Below are 20,662 nucleotides of genomic sequence, written 5' to 3' on the forward strand. Positions count from 1 at the left end.
GCTTCCTCCAGGAGACTACCAGGTAAAATGTCCTATGTACCCTCCATCTCTGGTAAAAAGGATGATGTCACTTGTGGTCTTGGACAAGTGGCCTTTGGAGATGCCCATCTGGAGACTGGAACAGCTCCTGGAGCTGGACAGCCACCAGGAGCCACTGTGGTGTGGAGAAGGAGCAGGCCGCTCTGTTGCTTGCTGTCTCCACACGGAAAAACACAGCTCTTGAGTTGGAGAAACTGCCTGGTTTATTTTTAAAAGAGGTGGTATATAAATACACCGTGGAAATGGCAGAGTTGGAGGAGACCCAGCGCCTTAGAATTAGGCAAGAAACTCTGAAGGTCAGGCCTACAACTTCCTATATTAAATCATCCTTAGGGTCAGGGGAGGGGGAAAGAGTTAAGGGCAGAGACTTCTAGGGGAGCCACCTGGGAGGGGAATTAAATGAAGAGGTCAGCTTTTTTACTGTTCCTAACTGTAATGACTGTGTTTTATTTTTTTTTTGAATCTTCAGATTGCCCCCTCAGCTTACCTTGTGGTTATAACCCTCCCTTTCAAAGCTCCCAGCTCTTAAGAAGCTTCAGTGAACTTTGAATTGTTCTAATTTCAGCACAGTTTGGAGGCCAAGATGCTAAGAGCTGCTTTTCAAATTAGGAGTGGAGGTTTTTCATAAGAGGATCTGACCTCGGGCTTTCTCTGCTTGACCAGATCTAGATTCCAACAATCAGCAACACAATCTATCTAATGCCATAAAAGGGAAAGATAGCCACACTGTTAAATACACTCATCTGGATCGAAAGCCTTCTAGAAGCAAAGAAATAGATACACAAACTGTCCTGGAATATGCAAGCTCTGAAATGGAGCCATGGAAATTGCAAACTCTTCTCATTGTCCTCATGTTAGCAATGACCCTTGAAGCTCTCCTGTAGTCCTGTAGATGCCTGGTGTCGCCTTTCATCTAAAAGTTTAGGGGAATTACTGAAGAGTTAAGAAATAGCTTGGCCTTTTGGCTCTGTGCTTCTTCTTTTGGTAGAAGGAATGAGAGAAAACAGCACAAACCATTCATGGAAGTGGGGTGGGAATGAAAGGAAATGCCAAAAATTTTACAACTGATAAATCTTTAAGGGTGTGAGAAAGATCCCTGTATAAAAGATAGGAAATGGCAGGACCATGCGTTTGGACAGTTCCTCAGATTGGTGCATGTGGCATCTCATTGCCTGTATTAAAATCATGTGCTGGAGAGATGGCTCAGCGGTTAAGAGCACTGACTGCTCTTCCAGAGGTCCTGAGTTCAAATCCCAGCAACCACATGGTGGCTCACAAACCATCCATAATGGGATCCGATGTCCCCTTCAGGTGTGTCTGAAGACAGCAACAGTGTACTTACATACATGGAATAAATAAAAATAAGTCTTTAAAAAAAATCATGTGCAATGGGCAGAACATACAAATCAACCCAGATAGACAATAGCTTATGGCTGCATAGTCAATCATGTGCACTCACTCGCACACATAGACACACACACACACACACACACCACACCACACACACACATACACACCACAACACATACACACACACACACACACACATACACACACACACACACACACACACACACACACACACACACACACACACACACACACACACTCACACACATAGATCTACATACTTCACTCCAGATCACTCAGCTCTTTTCTGGGCATTTAAGAGCAGCTCCATTCACTTGTTAAAGCAGTAAGTCATGGACCTACTTAGGAAACAGGTGTATTACACCAAAAGTCTTTTGCAACATTTAGGGACAAGAGTCCGATTGATCCTGGATACTTGATTCATACTCCATTAGCCCAAAATACATATTGAAAGAGTGCTAGACTTCAAAGATGTATTTAGTGCAGAATGGTTATTTTATGGGGACACATGCTTAAAGGGTTGGTCTCTCGGCCTGTCTTTTTACCTTCCCATTAATAATCGCTGTAGGGACCAGATTTCAAGCTACCACATAAAGCATTTGTGTTACTTTATAAGCAGTGGGTTTCAACCTTCCTAATGCTGCAGCCCTTTAATATAGTTCCTCACACGATGGTGACCCAAACCATAAAATTATTTGGTTGCGACTTCATAACTGTAATTTTGCAACTGTTATGAGTCGCAATATAAATATCTGATATGCAGGTATCTGATAAGAGACTCTAAAGGACCTATAAGCTGAAGTCACTGCTTTATACCAATGTCTCTCCAACAAGGACAACAAAAACAGCGCTCCCTGAACACTTGACCTTATTTTGCATTCAACATTTGGCTTAATTCTCTATAATCCAAATAGACCATTTGAATGCAGAAGCTGCTCACATTTCCCAAAGGGGAGCATTTTTTTTTTTTTGCAAATGCTTTGAGATGATGACATCATTGAAATTTGCATATCTCCTACCGAAGCGACCTCTTTAGAGTGGCTGCTACTGATACAGCTGCGTAGTTCCAGTTTGTTAAAAACTCAGATGCCACACTTCATAGTGGCACTCAAACAGGATGCCTTCCTCCCAATATTTCACCGGGGACTCAACGAGACATGAAAAGCAACACACACACACACACACACACACACACACACACACACACAAGGGCTGGTAACTGACCGCCATCATTCTTCAGAGGACTGTGAGACATTACTGTGTTCTGCCCTTTGGATTCCAGAGCATCCAACATCATGATAAACGCTAAAAGAAATACTGACCATTTACTGAACTTTCTTTGTATTTTTGTTTGAAGTTCAACAACAGAGTTAAATCTTGGGTTTTCTAGTTCTAATTAGAATGGTGAGGCGAATAGCGTTTTCCTCTCAGAGGAGACATGGGTGGGTATTGCATACTGTAAAGTCCCTGAGCTGCCCTCATTGTCTTTTCTGGGTCTTTCCTCCTTCACAGGCAGCATCGCCGCCATCACTGTGACAGTCATTGCTGTGGTGTTGCTGGTGTTTGGAGCTGCGGCATACCTGAAGATCAGGTGAGTCGCTTCTTCCTCTTTGAAAAGAACAGGATTCCATTTTTGAGGCTCCAGGCTGAAGGCTGTTTTGCCAAGGACTTCTTTTGTGGTGGGCATCTCATCCCTCAGAAATATTGGCAGGAAAGTAATGTGGCCAGTAAACTAACCCCACAGTAGGCAGGGGCAGACAGTTTGGAGAAGGAAACATTGGGTAAATGGCTTGATGATATCATGGGTCAAGGTTTACCTAGAATCTGTCGACTCTATGGAGACGTCTGCCCTGAAATCACTCCATTGCTCTGGGGAAGTTGCACACCTCTGGGAACCCGGGCCTCTTTATCTGTGGGCTGGGACAGAGGGTAGGATCAGCGGTTACTAAATACCAGTGTTTCGCACACTCGTCAGTCGATTGGCAATCCGTCTCTTCAAGGGGTGTTAATTAGTTCTAATCCAAGTATATGTGAGATAAAAGGGAAATGTAGCACTTTCTAGAAAACTGAGCTCTGGCACCCCATTATGTCCCTGTATTGTTAGTTTTCAAAACACCTCCTTTCCTTATGTTACCCCATTTGTTATCACGTGATGTCAAATCAATCTAATAATGGCATCAGGAATGAGAGTGGCTTATAACATCGCTTCCATCTACTAGGTACGAAGGACAATTTTCAAGGAAAAAGTGGGTGACCTATGTCTGAAAGCTTTTAGAAAAACATCAACATCTCCTTCAGATGTAAAACAAAAGTCTTTGTCTTCATTAAATTCAAATTTGTTTGACTAGCAAAGGTAATTTTATAAATCAGGTAGTTGTAGACAGCATCTTCCCTTCTAGCCTAACTACTAGTTCATTGCTGTCACTATGGTGGATCTATGAGTTAAGTAGCTTCACTACGATTCTTTCAGAAAAATATGTTAAAAATATATTCCTGCCTCAAAGAAACAGATAAATTTTAATCGTCTTTCAAATCATGGAAGGTGATGTTCTACAGAACTATAACACCAAAACAAAACAAAACAAACAAACAAACAAAAAACCCCATGAACTCAGTAAGAATGATGTCCCACTTGGCTATATTCTCCACACATAAACAAGAGGGGGGGTGTTTAAAATCAGCTAAAGGACTCTTTGTCTTGATTTAAAGTAAGAATTCAAAATTACCATCTCAAACAAATACTGTCTACTGGCAGACAGGCTAGAACAGTAATTCTAGATCCTGGGAGACGTTGGTTCAAGTCCCAGCCCCACCACGTCATAGCAGCCTTGGCTGGTCATGACACTTGAGTGGCCTTCACCCTCCTATCCTGAGAAGAGCAGTGAGGTTAACCACCTGGTGGGACATATTGGGAGACTGAATGTGGGCTGTGTGCCTCTGACATCATCGGCAAAATGGTAGGCTAGAAAGAATCTTGGTAACATAGTCATACATACACAGATACACAACACACACAACACTAACACACACACACACACACACTCACACACACACACACACACACACACACACAGAGGCATCTCTCCAAATAATGGAACCACTTGCTTGACGAGACATTACAGAGTCCTGCCATCACAGAATTCACCACCCTTAGAAAATTAGCATACCATCACAATTTGTTCTGTGCGCTTATGAAAAATGTCCAAAATTAAAACCCTATGCTCCCCAGCTCTAACAACAGATAAATTCAGGGCTACAATTAAATGAGTTTCTGTTTTTCTCTCCCATGTCTCTCTTTTTCAAATGAAGACGGTCCACAGTGGTGTAAGCGGAAGGACGCTGCTTTCTAATAATCTACCCAGATTTGGCACTGTAAACTTAAGGATAAGGTAGTCACACACAGGCATTAGAAACTCCCCAAGGAAAGCCCCTTTCTACTTCTCCATTACATCTGGGGCAGTGGGGTAGAGGGAGTGCTGCGGGGTGGGGGTGGGGTGGCAGTATAAGGAGGTTAATTGTTTTCATAAGTTTTACGCCACGCTAAATCCCTTCAAATGCTACTTGGCCAGATTCTTGGGAAATGCCTCTAATTAATCCTTTATCAAATAATAGTCAGCTCCATTGAGGTCTACCTCCCCTACCCCTTTGGGTGGTGTGTGTGTGTGTGTGTGTGTGTGTGTGTGTGTGTGTGTGTGTGTGTGTGTGTGTCTATGTCTGTGTGTATAGACACAAGTGAACTCGTACTTACATGTGTAACACTAGGCATGCATAGCAACCTTTACCTTGGCTAAAAATTCATTCTGCTTCTCTCAGCCCATATTTCTAAGAGCAATGCCGTGCAACTGCTCTCTTATCTGATGGACTCTTATCGCTTGGACACTAACTGAAATCCCAGTCATATGGGAGCTGTTAGCCTATGACTTAGATCCATGGGCTACAGCCCTAGCACAGCCAGTGTCCCTTGAGTGCAAAGCCACTGCAAAATGCACCCTCACCTCTCAAACACAGTGACCCTTGCAAGTTCCACTGACAGGGCTCAGGGCCTTTCCCTTTCTCCCTAAGCCATCAATGAACTCATCAGCCATCTGTTTGCACACTCTGCTCTCCAGTGGCCTGGGACCTCTACCTTTGTCACAGAGTCTGCCGCCCTGAGAACTGTATCTTTTAATAAGCTGAGCCAACATGGGACGCCGCTTATACAACTGAACTCGGGGAGCTATTTCGAGCTCTCCTCTTGTGGGCCCACTTTGACCAGCAGCAGTTCCATGTGAAAGGGGGAAACAGGAGCTCTGTATTCAAGTTCAAGACCACACTAGCCTTTTTGCTGTAGCTGTCAATATTCATTTAAGGTTGAGATGATGTATATAGAATGTCCAAGGAGACCACAGCATGCGGTAAGCACAGGACCTATGGGTGAGTGTCTCAATCGGTCTACACTGGCTTCCTCTGTAAAATGGGACTATAATAAAACACTTAACTCCAGTGTGTGGTGAGGATTGTATTAGGATACCTGCACATATTCAGCGGGGAGGCTGAGGGACACTACTAAACCAAGTTGCTTGCTGTGTGGCATCTGTCAGTTTCAGAACTGTACATGTCATGTGACGTGGTACGTGGTAGTCTCCTATATAAGGCTAGAAGAACAACTAGGTCCTTGGCATCCCTGCTTGGTGAACACACACACACACACACACACACACACACACACACACACACACACACACACACACACTCATAGGCTAAAGAGAAGAGGGGAAGAGAGGAAGAGGATGGAACAGGAGCTCGGTAGTGTCACCGTGCGTTGCGTGGCAGCTCTCTCGTGATGCTGTTATAGATGAGGTTGCATTTGGTTAGACATTCCTAAGCAGAAACACTCTCAGGCAATCTCTACTCCAAGGCTCATTTGCAAATTTAACGGGAAGCAAACCCTCCCTCCCTCTTGCAAAGGGGCGTCTTTAATTAGTGATGATTGAAGTGCGGTATAGAAGTCAGTTCTGTTTTGTCTAAATTGCTCAAGTCTGCTCAGGTAGGAGATAATCTCCCCCACACAAGAGCCCCTGTCTGCAGAAGTGGATGAAGCTATGATTAGGTAGCCCTTCACAAAAATAAATGTGGTCTTGATTTTTCGACACAGCAAGGCCTGGCTCTTCAGATGTCTTTGTTAGAAATTCTCTGTCTCGCGGTGACGGCAGATTGCTTCTGCTTGTGGTTGGGTTTAATGACTAGTCCTGGCCAGCTGTGACAGTCAGAATCTGTTAGAATTTGTTGTCCATATGATGGATAATTTTCAGATTAGCTTTTGGAACTTTTGCACATCTAGTTTACTTCATTTCCCACCTCTGCTGTATAAAATTGCCAGTTGGGGATATTACGTCTCCATTCCTAGTTAGCCCCGCAAGGGTACTGAAGCGGAGGGTCCAAGATCCATACTTTTAATCATTCTGCTTTGTAAGAAATACTTTGCTGTGGAGGTCTCCCAGACATATGGCCCTGTCTCTTCATGCTTCCGTGACTTTGGACAAACTAGGAGGTGTTTGATTCATCCTTTTAAAATTCCAAAGTGGTGACTCCAAAGAGGCCTCCTTCTGGAGCCTCCATCCGCCCCCTGCCCCCCATACTGAGTTCCTGGATGCTCCTCCCTGCTCTGTTCCAAGCACTTTCCAGAAAGGAGCCGTGTATCACAGCCTCTTCCACCAGAGCTCTGGTCCAGCCACAGCTGACATGCCATAGTTCCATTGGGACATTTCTTGGATGGAAGAATGACCTGGGGTGAGGAAAGTTGGGATGTGACAGCAGCATATATTTCAAATGAGGAAGAACTAAGAGTGAGGGAGTGGGAGCCACTCATGTCCGTTGAGCCACACAGATTCTCTGATCACTCTTCACACTGGGTCTGTTGACAGAGGCAGAGGCCTCCAGCCCTCTTCTGTGGCAATGGTCAGACAGACGGCCTCTCACAGAAACCTTTGAAAAATAGGAGACGCAGATGTGAATGTGTGAAGGTGGTTGATTGTTGAAAGATAGGTTTGAAAATACTTTCTTGGGAAAAGAAAAACAATGAACCGTGAAAGGTTTGGAAAACAATGTTTGGAAATGTGCCCAAAGTTGGGACTTCTGGTAGAAAGAGGCAGGACTGCTAAGGTCTGAGTTGTGATACTCGGCCACTAACTTGCTATAGTGACTGCTGCTGAGTAATCTTGGTCCCTGTGGCCTCCGTTTTCATAGCTTTAAGACCATGATGCAGAACTTTAATGCCCCTAACTTGGACAGACAGTAATGCAGAGTACTGACCTTAAACGACTCTAGGCGGTGAACTGATAGAAGCCACAGTCACCATTTCCTGCAACCTTTCCGTGAATTGAAACATCCAACATGAAAAGTTGGTTTTATTTGTATTAGGGACCTGGCATGTGTCACACAGATGTCCTGTCTCTAGAATTGCCACCTCTGTCTTTAGAACGTTTCCAGACACCCATGGGACTCATCCCTCATCTCAAGAGTCAGCTCAAGTGATGCCTCCTTGAGACCGTCTCTGGACACTGTTCAGCACTGAAATCTTCACCTCCCACTAGAAAGTCCTCATGTCTTTCTTTAATTTCCCCCATAGCACTCACTACCACCTACCTTGTAACGTGGCTATTGTGACTCCATCCCAGAATGTAAGGTCCCTAAGGATAGGCATCTGAGTGCATTCAGTTGCTCGCTGTGCCCCTCCCCACCACCCGTTTCCAAAACAGGGTCCCATAGACTAAGTTTTAAGAGTTCAATGAAAGGAGCTAGGCAAGGATGGGAAAGTTAGCAACAGGAAGCAAATGGTAGAAGCAGAAAGAAGACAAAGGGACAGCCGCATGGACATCTTTGCTAATGGAAGATAAGAGTTTTAATGCTTAATTACTAATGGCTAATGACTGCAGCATTCTTCCTGAACTAAATCCGGTTTTAATATCTGTGCTTCCTTCCTGCTCAGCTTGTGATAAACACTAATGATTGAAAAGTGAGGTCTCCCCTGCCGAAGCAGAGGACTGGGGGTGTATTAATCAGCATAGTGAAGGCTTTGCCGAGAGCTGGGACGTACCCTCGGACAAACATCAGGTGTTCTCTAAAATCTGTTAAAACGCAAAGAAAGCATGGCATCATATTCATCTTCAAGGACAATTAGGTACTGATAAAAAGATGAGGGGATAAAATAAGAGATTGCTCCTTAGTTCCCTCTCAGGTTCTGCTTTAGCTAACGACACCATACAGAACAAAAGGAGTACAGCTAGGAAGCATGGAGCCATTGTGCAGGGCACTCTGGGCACTGAGCTAAGTGCCAGAAAACCACAGCATGGCACAGGGTCCAGCCATACTTCTTCTCTTTCTTCCTCTCTTTAAGTCAAGAGGAGCCTTTGACCTCTGGCATTCTTTATTGAGAATTTATTTTCACTTTGCCAATGTTGCCTCAAGCCATAAGAACCCTCTCTAAGATTGACCAACTTGACACCTGCAATTTATATGCTCCTAGACATAAGCAATCACCTTCAAATATTTACACCATAACCATGGTATCGAAGTCAACACATTAAGCATGTGGATATTTAGAGAGTAAGTAAGATAAAGATTATCCCCAAGAAGTCCATTTAAGAGGAGACAATTCGAAGCAAATGGAAAACAGAGTCATGTAAAGATGGTGCCCATCTATCTGTATTGAGAAGCCACAGGATCAAGATGGCGTCACGCACGCCAACTGCTCTTCAGGCTGTAATTAGCTAGAGCAGTGCTGTCTGACAGAAGCAAAACATGGTTTTATTATTGAGTCTCCCATTAAATAACATTGACAAAGCCATTGAGTTCCTTCATGCCTACTTTCCTAAGTAAGAGGAAGTTTCCATTTTTTTTTAACTCCTTAGACACACCTACATGGAAACTTCCCTGGGTCCAATCACCACGTGCTATGGTTTAAGAAGCGCTGGCTCAGACAGAAAGGTTCAAATGCTCACTAACTGCTCTGCCCGGCCACAACTGTGTTTCTTTTCCTCCATCCACGACAACATCAGGTTTGCACAAGTCCAGCGCTCACCTCAGCATATCCACCCTGAGATCCAGCCACTGACTGTATTAAGAGGCAACCCTGCAGGTTCAATACATTTCCTATTTTTCTCCCTTTATTTCTCCTCACTCAGTAGCACTCACTGTTCAAGCGTAAAGACAAAGAACAATGAAAGCCAGGACCAGTGCTTTGTTTCATTTCCCTTGTGTCTGTACGGCAGACGCTACTTTCAATACAGCAAACTCAGGTGAAGCGTTGTCCCACGTGCCCAAAATAACCACAGACTGTACAGCTCGGTGACCAGAGGACTTCTAACCCTTTGACCTCACTCGGACTGTAATGATACTTTATAAGATTCAAATAACAATAACATCAGAAACTGGATTTATTACTGTGCCTGAAGCGCAGTTTCAGTCGTTCGATTTTACTGTTTGCAGATTTAGCATGGGCTTGTATAAGTTTCATTATAATAAAAGTTACAAAGCAGTGTTGGCCAATATTTATTGTGTGCCAAGCCTTTAAAACGCATTACCTCATTGAGACCTTCTAACAACTTTAATGCATTTTTTAACTCACCATTTTGTAGATGAAGGAACAAAGGGGTCAAGGAACCCACTCAAGACATACGTCTGTTGACCAAACTGGCAGCCTATGAGAATAAAATTATAAGAAAGAGATTAAAATGTCACAAAGAAATTAAATTAACTTCCAAGGTGAAGCAGAGGCCCCCCATCAATGAAGGCATGGGGTTACTATGAGAATGCTTGCCAAACTTATCGCAATAAAGACATGCTGAAATAGAGGGTGGCATTTCAAGAGTGTTGAAACGCCTAGGACTTTATTTTCTCACACAGCAGCTCCCACTTCTCTGCCATCCTATTTTGTTGGTTAAGACTGGAGGCTTTTAAGTAAATGGAGAGTTGGCGGTGTGTAGCTCATGATCTTCACCCACCAAAATGACCTCTGCTCTTCCTGTATATTAAGAAGGCAATAGTGTGCCTGGGTTGTTATTTATGATCTCTGTCTTTCATACACACACAGACACACACACATCACACACACACACACTTATACACATACATATACACACATACATGCACACACTTAATACACACACATATATACACATACATGCAGATACACTTAATACACACAAATATATACACAAACATGCAGACACACTTAATACACACATATACACATATATACGCACATACATGCATCACTTAATACACACACAAACATATGCACACACACAAACATGCATACATACACACACATACACACACACACATACACACATGTACACACACACACACATGCACACCATATACACACATATACACACATGCAGACACACTTACACACACACACACATATATACACACACATGCACCATAATACACACACACAAACATATGCACACACAAACACATGTATATACACACAGACACACACACATACACACACACACACACATGCACACAACACATATACACACATGCAGACACACACACACACATACACACATATATACACACACATGACACACACACACACAAACATATGTACACACACACACACACACACACACAAACATATATACAAACAAACACATATATATACATACACACATACACACATATATACACACATACATGCACCACTTAATACACACACACACAAACATATGCACACACACAAACACATACACACACACACACATACACACACAATTGTGAGTTGGTAGTGTAAACCAATTATTTTGTGAAACATTTTCAAGTTGCTAGGGATACAGACGGGATCCACTGAGTTAGCTTGCAGGAGCTACGTCAGAATTCTGACATGAGCACAGCAAGGTTCTTACTAAATGTCATCTATCTCTTTGCCAATCCCTAACTGATGTCAGTAAGCTACAGGAGGACAGGAGCAAGTGTTTGAGCAACCAACAGAAGCAGAGCGAATGCTTTTTGTGGCCCTTGGGTTGTGTTTCTGTCTTGCTTAATACCCACATCTGACTGTGAGACCACTATGGGGAATGGGCATGTCCATGCACTGTATTTAGCATCCATAATTTCTAGACCAATCTCAGCCCCCTGGATCTATATTCAGCTCTTAGACCTCAGGTTTCCAGAGTCTGATTGGCACCTTAGCCCACAAGAGTACACTCTAAACAGGCTCTGATGGGCAGTGTCACTGTGGGAGGCTATGACACATGTAAGAATGCATATACTAGTGTGGACCTCAGGGTCACCGCACGCTTGTTTATGACGTTCTTCCAATCCTGTCATTCTCTTTAGTCTTTAAATGACCATGCCACTCCCAGGGAAGCTCCCATCTTTGTGAACAGATTGAATTCTGTGAGAACTCAAGATACATCTTTTTCAATTACTATGTCTGCCACAGAAGATTCTGGATAACTTAGTGCATGTATCTTCTAGAAGCTAGAAATAGAACCATGAATAAACATGACAGGCGAATTATCCCTGCCCTCACAAGACATAGAGTCTGGTTGGAGAGGAGAAGTAATTACAAGACGATTATATAAATCATGTAGTATCTTTGGAAGATGCAAAGGCCCTGGGGTGAGGCTGCTTACACATGGGAGACAGAAAGAGCAGTACACTTGTTGTTGAGAAGGAAAGCGTGTTTGGGGGCAATCAATGTTTCTCAGAAAAGAAGAAGATCCAGAGCCTATGCCTTTATGAACCATTGTAAGGACTTTGGCTTCCATGAGCAGCCATTCAGAGATCTTCAGGAAAGAAATTATGGCAGTCTGACTTCAGTTCCTTACAGAAATCCTAAGTGTCCTACAACTTCTTGGGACACATAGCCTGGCTAGAACATGTTACCATTGAACTAAGAGGCTAACCAGACTCAGGGGGATTCAAGGTCTGAGAACTCCATCTTTAGATCAAGGTGGGGATCTGACACACAGCTCAGCTGGATAGTTGGGTCATACCAATCAAACTTCCCAAATGTCATTTTTTCTCATCAGAGAAACATTTCTTTCCCCCAGCCTTGATTCTGAGGATCTACTAAACACCTAACATAGACACACTTCACAAATCACAACACTAAAAGCTGTGTTTAGCAGCAACAGTGGCTGTGGCTGTGCGAATATTACTTCACAGAAAATTAGCCCCAGAGCCTACATCAAGACACTGGGACCCAAGCTTCCATTCCCTTTCTTACTGGGTAGATGTTGGAATAGACCCTTCTCCCTTCTGCTGTACTGGAGGGGAAAGAGAGACTCAACCAATCTCAAGAGAATGGGATAAGCAGGTTCCTCAGCAGAAGCTGCTAACTAAGGCTGACGTGGTCCAGGGGTATCTTGCTGAGATCATCTGATCTTATCTTTCCCTCCCAGGGAGCTGTGAGCTCCTGGGTTCAGGCTACAGGGTGTTAACTTGTCCTCAGATTGGCACATCCTCAAGTAACCCTTCCCCCTCTTCTTCCCACACAGGCATTCCTCCTACGGAAGGCTGCTGGATGACCATGACTACGGGTCCTGGGGAAACTACAACAACCCTCTCTATGATGACTCTTAACAAAGGAAGGTGGCTGAGGACAAGAAATAACTGTCCTTTATTTATAAGTGCTTATCCAGTAGAATTAATAACAAGTACCTGATGTACACTGAACGACAATCGCAAGCCCTCTTTTGTTGGTTTGGTTGTTTTTGTTTTCCTTCCTCTCTCCTCTGGCTGCTACTACAATGTCCCCCTTCTGGTACAAAAGAACCATTGCGTAAAGGCCAGCGGAGGCCGATTTGCAGCTGACGCGGGCCATCTTTGCACTGACCAAGCCAGATATCATGAGGTGGGGGGGCTGCAGAACCCCTATCACGGGAACCACTCTGGAAATGACCTAGGAAAGGGGCTCGGAGTTGCTTGGTTGGGGATTTAATTTTAGGCGATCTTTTGGTTTGGGTTATTTCTTAAAGTTCTCGACAGGAAATTACATTAAATATCAGCAAGGAGAAAGGAATAAATCCCAGGAGGCTGCCACCCTGTGTGGAAGAGGTAGGGACTTCTTGATTCCTTTCTAACCCTTGTTTGCCGGGTTGTATCTGACAGGATGCCGACTTAGTCCTATAAGCAGATATACAATTCTCAGCTGCCTAACCGATGACAGGTAAAAGAGGCCTTGCCCAGGAGGAGAGCAGCAGGCAAGGGCAGAGCAGCACAGCAGGCTGTCAGTCAACAAACTCAACCAGCTCTCCCCATCCAGGCCACCGGAAGGCGACAGGGATCCCAACCTGATAGCTTTCAAGAAAGTTATAGGTCCAAACGTGAAGCGGGGAGGTGATCTTGAAGAACAGGCGGGGAGAGACTGCAGAGACTAAGGGATGGGGGAAGAGGGGAGAGACAAAAGCTTACGTGCACCACGGACCCTCTTGAAGCAAGCAGGAGTCGGCTCTCCATGGTAGTGGGAGATATCAAAATCTTGGAGGAACACCATAGAACTCTAACCCATAAAGCAACTGCCTCACTGCCTTGCTATCTGTGTTGAGTAATGGCTGTATGCTATTCCCCCCCAAAAAAGCTAAGAGAGGCCCTACTCTATCTGCAGTTGTTCATCCAAAGCACTCACTTCCATAGGATGGAGGCATCCAGAACTATCTGTTTGCTCTCCCTAACACTTAGCCTTCCCCACCCTTCCTTTTAATACGTGAATACCTCCAGGCGTGCAGTCTCAACTCCCGTACAACCAGTTCCGAGGAGAGATCATCCTTCTTTGTCAGCTCTTTTTCTTTCACTTACGACCCACCAGGAGGTGATTGAGTATCTCTCATACCACCCCCACCCCCACCCGAGGTGTCTAGTAGCAATTTTTTTATTGTGACTTTGTTCGTTGGGCGGTGTAGTTAGGTGTAGAGACTATGGATCCTGCTAAACACCCTACCTGGCACAGGACAACCGTCCACTCCGAAGAACTTGCTAGCTGGAAACATCAAAGGCTGAGATTCACCGCAATGCCCTTGTGACGTAAAGCAAACAAACGAACAGGCATCAGGAAGACCCTTTCATGTTTAACAAAGTGAAACATCGATTTCTTCCCCCAAAGTGTTTAGTTTGCTGCCCGATGGGTTGGCTTCTGGTATGCGCTGTTGTTGCCTCATGTAGGTCGAAGAGAGCTTTATTACAGGGCTACCCCGCTGTTCTTTTGAAGCAGCTGACACCTAGTATCTTAAGTCCTGATTTCATGGAGGAGGAAATCTACATCACAAACTATGTTACATTGTCCCGTGATGTCAGAGGAAACAACTATCCATTTTAATTCCTCAGATGGATCTGGCCCCATGACTCGGTTGAGGAAAACACTCTCAATTGCTATCTTGAACCTCTCCAGTGTAGAGTCCACAGATAGGGGTACTTTCCACAACCTGCCACCCCAGGCTTTGAAGAAAATCCTTCCTAAATTTCAGAAGTGCCAAAAGGAGAGATCAGTCCTGGAAGTTAGCCTGTAAGCAGAGTGGGTAGCAAGGAATGAGGTTACGGAAATTAAGATATCCCTGAATAGGAAACACCTGATACACAGACAGACAGACAGACAGACAGACAGACAGACACACACACACACACACACACACACACACATACACACACACACTGTGTACAGCAAGGGTATGCCCTCTGGCCACACTTGGCCTGAACAACTGCCCCTCCTTCCTACCCTGACCCCTTCACCGGTCTCTGGTTAGGCAAAGGACAAACCAGTACACACCAGGATTCTGCACGTCACTGTCCTCCATCAGTCTAAAACACTTTTGACATATGACACAAAGCTCTCTATGAAATACCTTAGGGGAAGTGTACTTCAGATAGGTAAAATAAATCCTAGGCCAGAGGAACCGGCTTCTTCCTAAGCCCTCTTACCTGTTAGAAACCGGAGACACGGCAAGAAATTTTTCACACCGAAGGATGCCAGTGTATATGAGCTTGTGATTGCCAGTGCTCTGATTAGCTTCTAATTGCGTTCAGCAAAACACAAAGCAGTCATATCCAACAAGGTAACCGGCAGTATCCCCTCAAAGCTCAAGAATGACCCTAGCCTGTTTACTATAAAGTGTGAGAATGTACTTTGCCAAATATATTTTTCTGCTTTTGAATTGGCCAAAAGATTTCAGCATATTTATTCTACAAACATTACTACACACACACGCATGCACGCATGCACACACATCTGAAATATATATATATATATATATATATATATATATATATATATATATATATATACCAATAATTGACCTTTACCACCTCAGGGAGAGTTAGTTTAAGTCTACACAAGGGTAATTAGTGGTCCCCCTAAGTAGATCCAAACAGTCATACCCCATCATGGATCGGTCTGGCCAGAATGTTTTGGAGAGAAAGTCAGAGCAAAAAGAAAACTAGGAGCTTCTTCTCCGTGGGCTGCAAACGATCCAAGAATGGTAGGCAACTATGCTTTCTTTCCCCATGGCCCCGATGGGCCCCACTCCTCCCTGCACATCTGTGTCTTCATCTATAAAATGGGGGTGATGCTTTCATAGTGGCCTTACCCCTTCCTACCTCACAGACGTGTTGTGAGGATTAATGAAATTGTGTCTACAATGTTTTCAGTTTCCGGAGAAAAACTATTTATGGACACTTCAAGTATTATGTAGATATATAAGTGATCTCAGTTTCTTACTTGCTGTTATACTAGTGTGCTGGTTTTACTTCCTTTATGAAACTACAGTCAATGTCATGGCCACCTCAGATGGCTATCAGAGCTCTGAACTTCCCTCCTGTGCACCCGGCTGATGCAGGTTTAACTGTTCCTGGAACCACAGAGGATATCTCCCCTCCAACTGAGAAGATGGCCCAGGACACAGGTCTCAGAGACCTGCATTAGGATCCAGGTCAGGATGGCGCATGTCAACATTGCGGAAGAAGGCCTCTGACTTCCACACCCCGAGCTCTCAGAGGACTAGACTATGGGCTGATGCCATCAGTTTGCCCTTCATCTTGCTTGCAAGGGTGCATGGTTGGATCCTATGCATCCTGAAAAATGAATTTTGTGATTGGTCCGGATGCTAATTTGCACGTCGATTCACCTTCTTTGCCTTTAACCTTCTTTTGAGGGCAAATGGATGTACCATTTCAACTTTGATCTTGGAGGCGTTAGCTCATATTGACTCATTGGCGCGTTGGTCTCTTGGAGTAAGTTAGCCGACGTCGTTTGAAGATGGGAAGGTGTGCAACTTCTTTGATATTTGATGACGTCATACCTGCATTTGTTGTAAGACATATTGCATACCAATTATAACTCTGCCAATTAAAGTGGTTAAAAGCTTCTGTGTAGCTGTGGTGATTCACATTTTGAGATGTTTTGTTGCCCAGGCTGCTGGGTTTGTTTTTGTCAGTCATATTAAACAGCTCTGACTTGTTCTTAAAGAAATCGTATCCCTCACCCCCACCCCATCAATAAATAATAATTTCTGTAGCCCGGGAAGGTCGCTCTGATCTTGAAACAGGCTGGGGAACTTCCGGTGCTGAACGAACCTTCTGAGCAGCGACTTCGCTTCCAAATATTCCGTGTGCTCCATCCAGCCGAGGTGGAAGCAAACATTCTGATTCAATGAGCAAGACAATGAGCATAATCAAGTCACATTAAAGCACACGGCATTAGCAGTACATGTGGTGTTTGCTCCACTCTGTTTCAAAAAAAAAATTAAATTCAGCATATTCATCCTTATCTGACAGCTAATTAGCAGGCAATTTCAGCCATCCAAAGTATAATTTCAACCCTGAGAAGCTAACCAAATAGTATTTTGATTTTGAAGAAAATAGCCATGGCAAAGCCCATGCACTTTACTCCATAGGGAGGAGGAGACCAGCTGCACGTCGGGGGGTTGGGGGAGTTTTATTCCATCTTTCTTTCTCCTTTTTAACCTTGGCACAGAGCCTAATCAAGTCCTGGTGGCCTTCAAACTTACTATGCAGCCCAAGCTGGACTTGAGCTCTTGGTCCCTCACCACCATTTCTGAAGTGTTAGCATGATTGACAAAGACCACGAGGCACGATTGACTATATGACTGACTAAGTCAGGGTTGGTTCATTTAGTTGTCTGGCTACCAGTAACACAACATCAAAGACTTGCTAGGACATCTTAAGGAATGGATTCCAAACACAGAACAAGCCGCTTCTGTTGATTGTTCTGGGTGACGTAATCTGAGTGTGCATCCCTCCGAGGCTTGTGTACTGAGGGCCTGGTCTCCTCTCTGTGGTGCTGCTGGAGGTTATTGTGAGATCGTTATGAAGCGGAGCTCAGTAGAAGGACTTTAAGTCACTGATTTGGAGGACCCTCCTCTGTCTTTCAATTTCCAGCTGCCGGAGATGAACATCTTCTCCTACTTAACACCCCCACTACCGTCCCATGAGAGCCAGGACCGTGGACTGTCACCTCTGAAAACATAAACCAAACCAAAGCTCTTCTCCTGACCAGACAGCTCTCACAAACAATGGACCCACGAATTGTAACCTCCTGAAGACCTATCTCTCGAACAAAAGCAAGAGAAGATTCCTTTTTGATATTTCTTAGGCTGAAAAGATACCTTTCTAGAGGACTTAAATTCAGTTCCCAGCACCCTTGATAAGTAGTATACAATTGCCTGTAACTCTAGCCCCAGGGCACCTGACACTTCCTTCTGGTTTCCTTGGTCACCTGCCGCCCGCCCCCCCCCCACATACACACACAATTTTTAAAAGATAGTCATTTCAATAAAAAGAAAAATAAAACATAACCACTTCATAAAATTAATGATCATAAGATAAAATAAATACATAAAAAAAATAAATAAAATTTTTTGAACTATTTAAAAATTTAAAAGTCTTTCCTGGATGAAGGTGGTAAGAAAATGCTTTAAATTTAATAGTAAGCAAAAGATTAATAAGAATTTGTAGCTAGGGCTAGAGAGGTGACTCATTCAGAAAATTACTTGCTATATATGCATGAGAACCTGAACTTGGGTCCCAGCACCCATATGAAAGCCGTGCCCGGCACTGATGTCTGTAACTCTGGTCATGGGCATCCTGAAGATATGCTGGAAAGCCACTCTAACAAAAACGGGTCAGAGAGAGAGGATGGGGGAGGAAGAGGAAGAGGAGGCAGGGGAGGGGGAGAAGGAGAGGGTGAGACCTTGTCTCTAAAAGTAAGATGAAGAGTGATAAGATACCTGACAACAACCTCTGACTTCCTTCTGCAGTCAAACACGCGTGAGCCCACACGTGAACACATGTACATCCTATATGTATAATGTACATTCATATATATTCTATATGGAATAGTATATCTATTCATTAACACGAAAAGAATGTGTAGCATTAACACACTCTCAGATCTGATGTCCAAATGAATATCTTTCCTTATGTGACAATTTGTCAGCATTAAATCGTGATCTTTTCAAGAATTTAGTATTCAATCTAAAACAGTTTACACATTTATAATTGGATGGTTAACGTTTGAGCTTTGGAAGAAAGCATTGAGTTGAAAATCACTGTTCCAAGACACTGGTCTTATGGAAGGAGAGCTGCAAGAGGTGACATCGCTTCCCTTAAAGGATCTCATCTTTGGCCAGGGCAGAGCAAGCTACATTCACTTCATCAGAACAGCCCGCTGCACAGTAACATCATCAGTTTGCATCAACAAATGTAATCTGTTTCTATGTGAACCAATAAATTGAATGGTTACAATACATTGGGGAACTCAGATGCTGATGGGCCTCGTCTGTATTCGCTTTAGAGGTCATACTCCCTTCCTCATGCAAATTCTAAGAGGTGAAGCTTACTCACCAGTACACTAAATCTGTCTGTATTCTCAGAAACGCATAACATGAACCAGCTTTCCCAATAGTTTGTTTAGTTATTGTCAGGGTTGGGACTCAAACCAACTCTCTGTCATCAGAGCTCTTTCCACACAAGACACTAATCCTAACCCTGCCACCTCCTGCTAACATGGGACTTTCCTAGCACAGGCCCCCCTAAGCTATTTTGAGCAATCTCAAGGGGCCTGGCATGTAGCCAACAGCAAGCCCAGTCAGCTCCCCAGCACATGGTCCCTGCCTGGCACTGTCACCTTTGTGCTAGCTCCTGCTGTCTGCCAAGCTGATTTCTCTAGGAGAAACTGCTTGCCCTAATGTCCTGAGAGGACCCAGCACAGGGCTATGAAATCCAGTATGAACTTCTTCGTTTCCCTGATATCCACGGGTATCATATTTGAGTTCCCAGCAAAGTCACCCTTGTTACTACCCAAGGGTATACACCATTGTGTCAGCTTGTCCTCCCTTAGAACAGCAATGAGACAGTTTCCTTACTTAGCACTTACCATGAACCACATACTGTTTTGAGCACTTGATATGGCTTAACATCCCTGTGAGGCAGATTTTATTCATATTCCCCATAGTATAGTTCAAGGAGTTATGGGCCAAATGTGTCTTTTATAAAAAGGTAGCCCGTGAATATGGATGGTGGGGTAGTCAGGTAGATGAAGTGTTGACCTGTGGTCTTCAGAATCCATGCTCTGCAGCCCTCCCAAGCAGAATCCTCACCCCATGCCAGATATCCAGGTACCTGTATTCTGCTAGCCATCAGACAGGACTATCCATGTGGAATAGCCTACAGCTAGACCTGGGTATCTAGCAAAGTGTTCTGAAGAGGCCCTACACTTTGGGTCTTTCAGAGCACAGTCCCCAGGGCTGGTCACTTGGCAGTCTCTATACTATCTGTCTACATCCTATTCTTGTGCTCAAGGTCACTATATATTTCTACACAGAGTGGAAATACATATAGGAACACAACACCTCAGATTGGTGAGGAATGCTGGGAGGAGGTCCATTTTGACTCACACTTCTAGATAGAACATGGTCAAGGTGTCACATTGGGTGATGGCCATTTTACTGAGTCTCATAAGGCATCATATGGCAAAAGACCGTGTGTGTGTGTGTGTGTGTGTGTGTGTGTGTGTGTGTGTGTGTGTGTGTGTTCTAGTCTCTTCTTTAAAAGCTAGCTACATTCAGTTATAAGGACTCTACACACTAGCAACTTCCTTACATTGAAACATCACAGACTATCACTATACTCTCTCTACACATCGTGAAGAGATGTAAATCTCAGTGTGGGTTCTAAAGGACAAATCGGGTGGGGTATAATGGTTTGAATCCCAAATGCTCTGCAAAGGTCTGCCTGGTAAAACTTG

At 44.0% G+C, this 20,662-nt stretch overlaps 1 long non-coding RNA gene across 1 annotated transcript; it reads left to right on the forward strand.

Moving 5' to 3' along the window:
- Positions 1–2,899: 2,899 nt before the first annotated feature.
- Positions 2,900–13,980, forward strand: LOC116885252. Its single transcript, XR_004385999.1, has 2 exons — positions 2,900–3,001; positions 12,906–13,980. It is a non-coding gene; the product is annotated as an uncharacterized LOC116885252 (long non-coding RNA).
- The last annotated feature ends 6,682 nt before the right edge of the window (positions 13,981–20,662 follow it).

The sequence above is a fragment of the Rattus rattus genome, chromosome 16 (genome assembly GCF_011064425.1).
Source record: "Rattus rattus isolate New Zealand chromosome 16, Rrattus_CSIRO_v1, whole genome shotgun sequence".
In the NCBI taxonomy this organism is placed as follows: domain Eukaryota; kingdom Metazoa; phylum Chordata; class Mammalia; order Rodentia; family Muridae; genus Rattus; species Rattus rattus.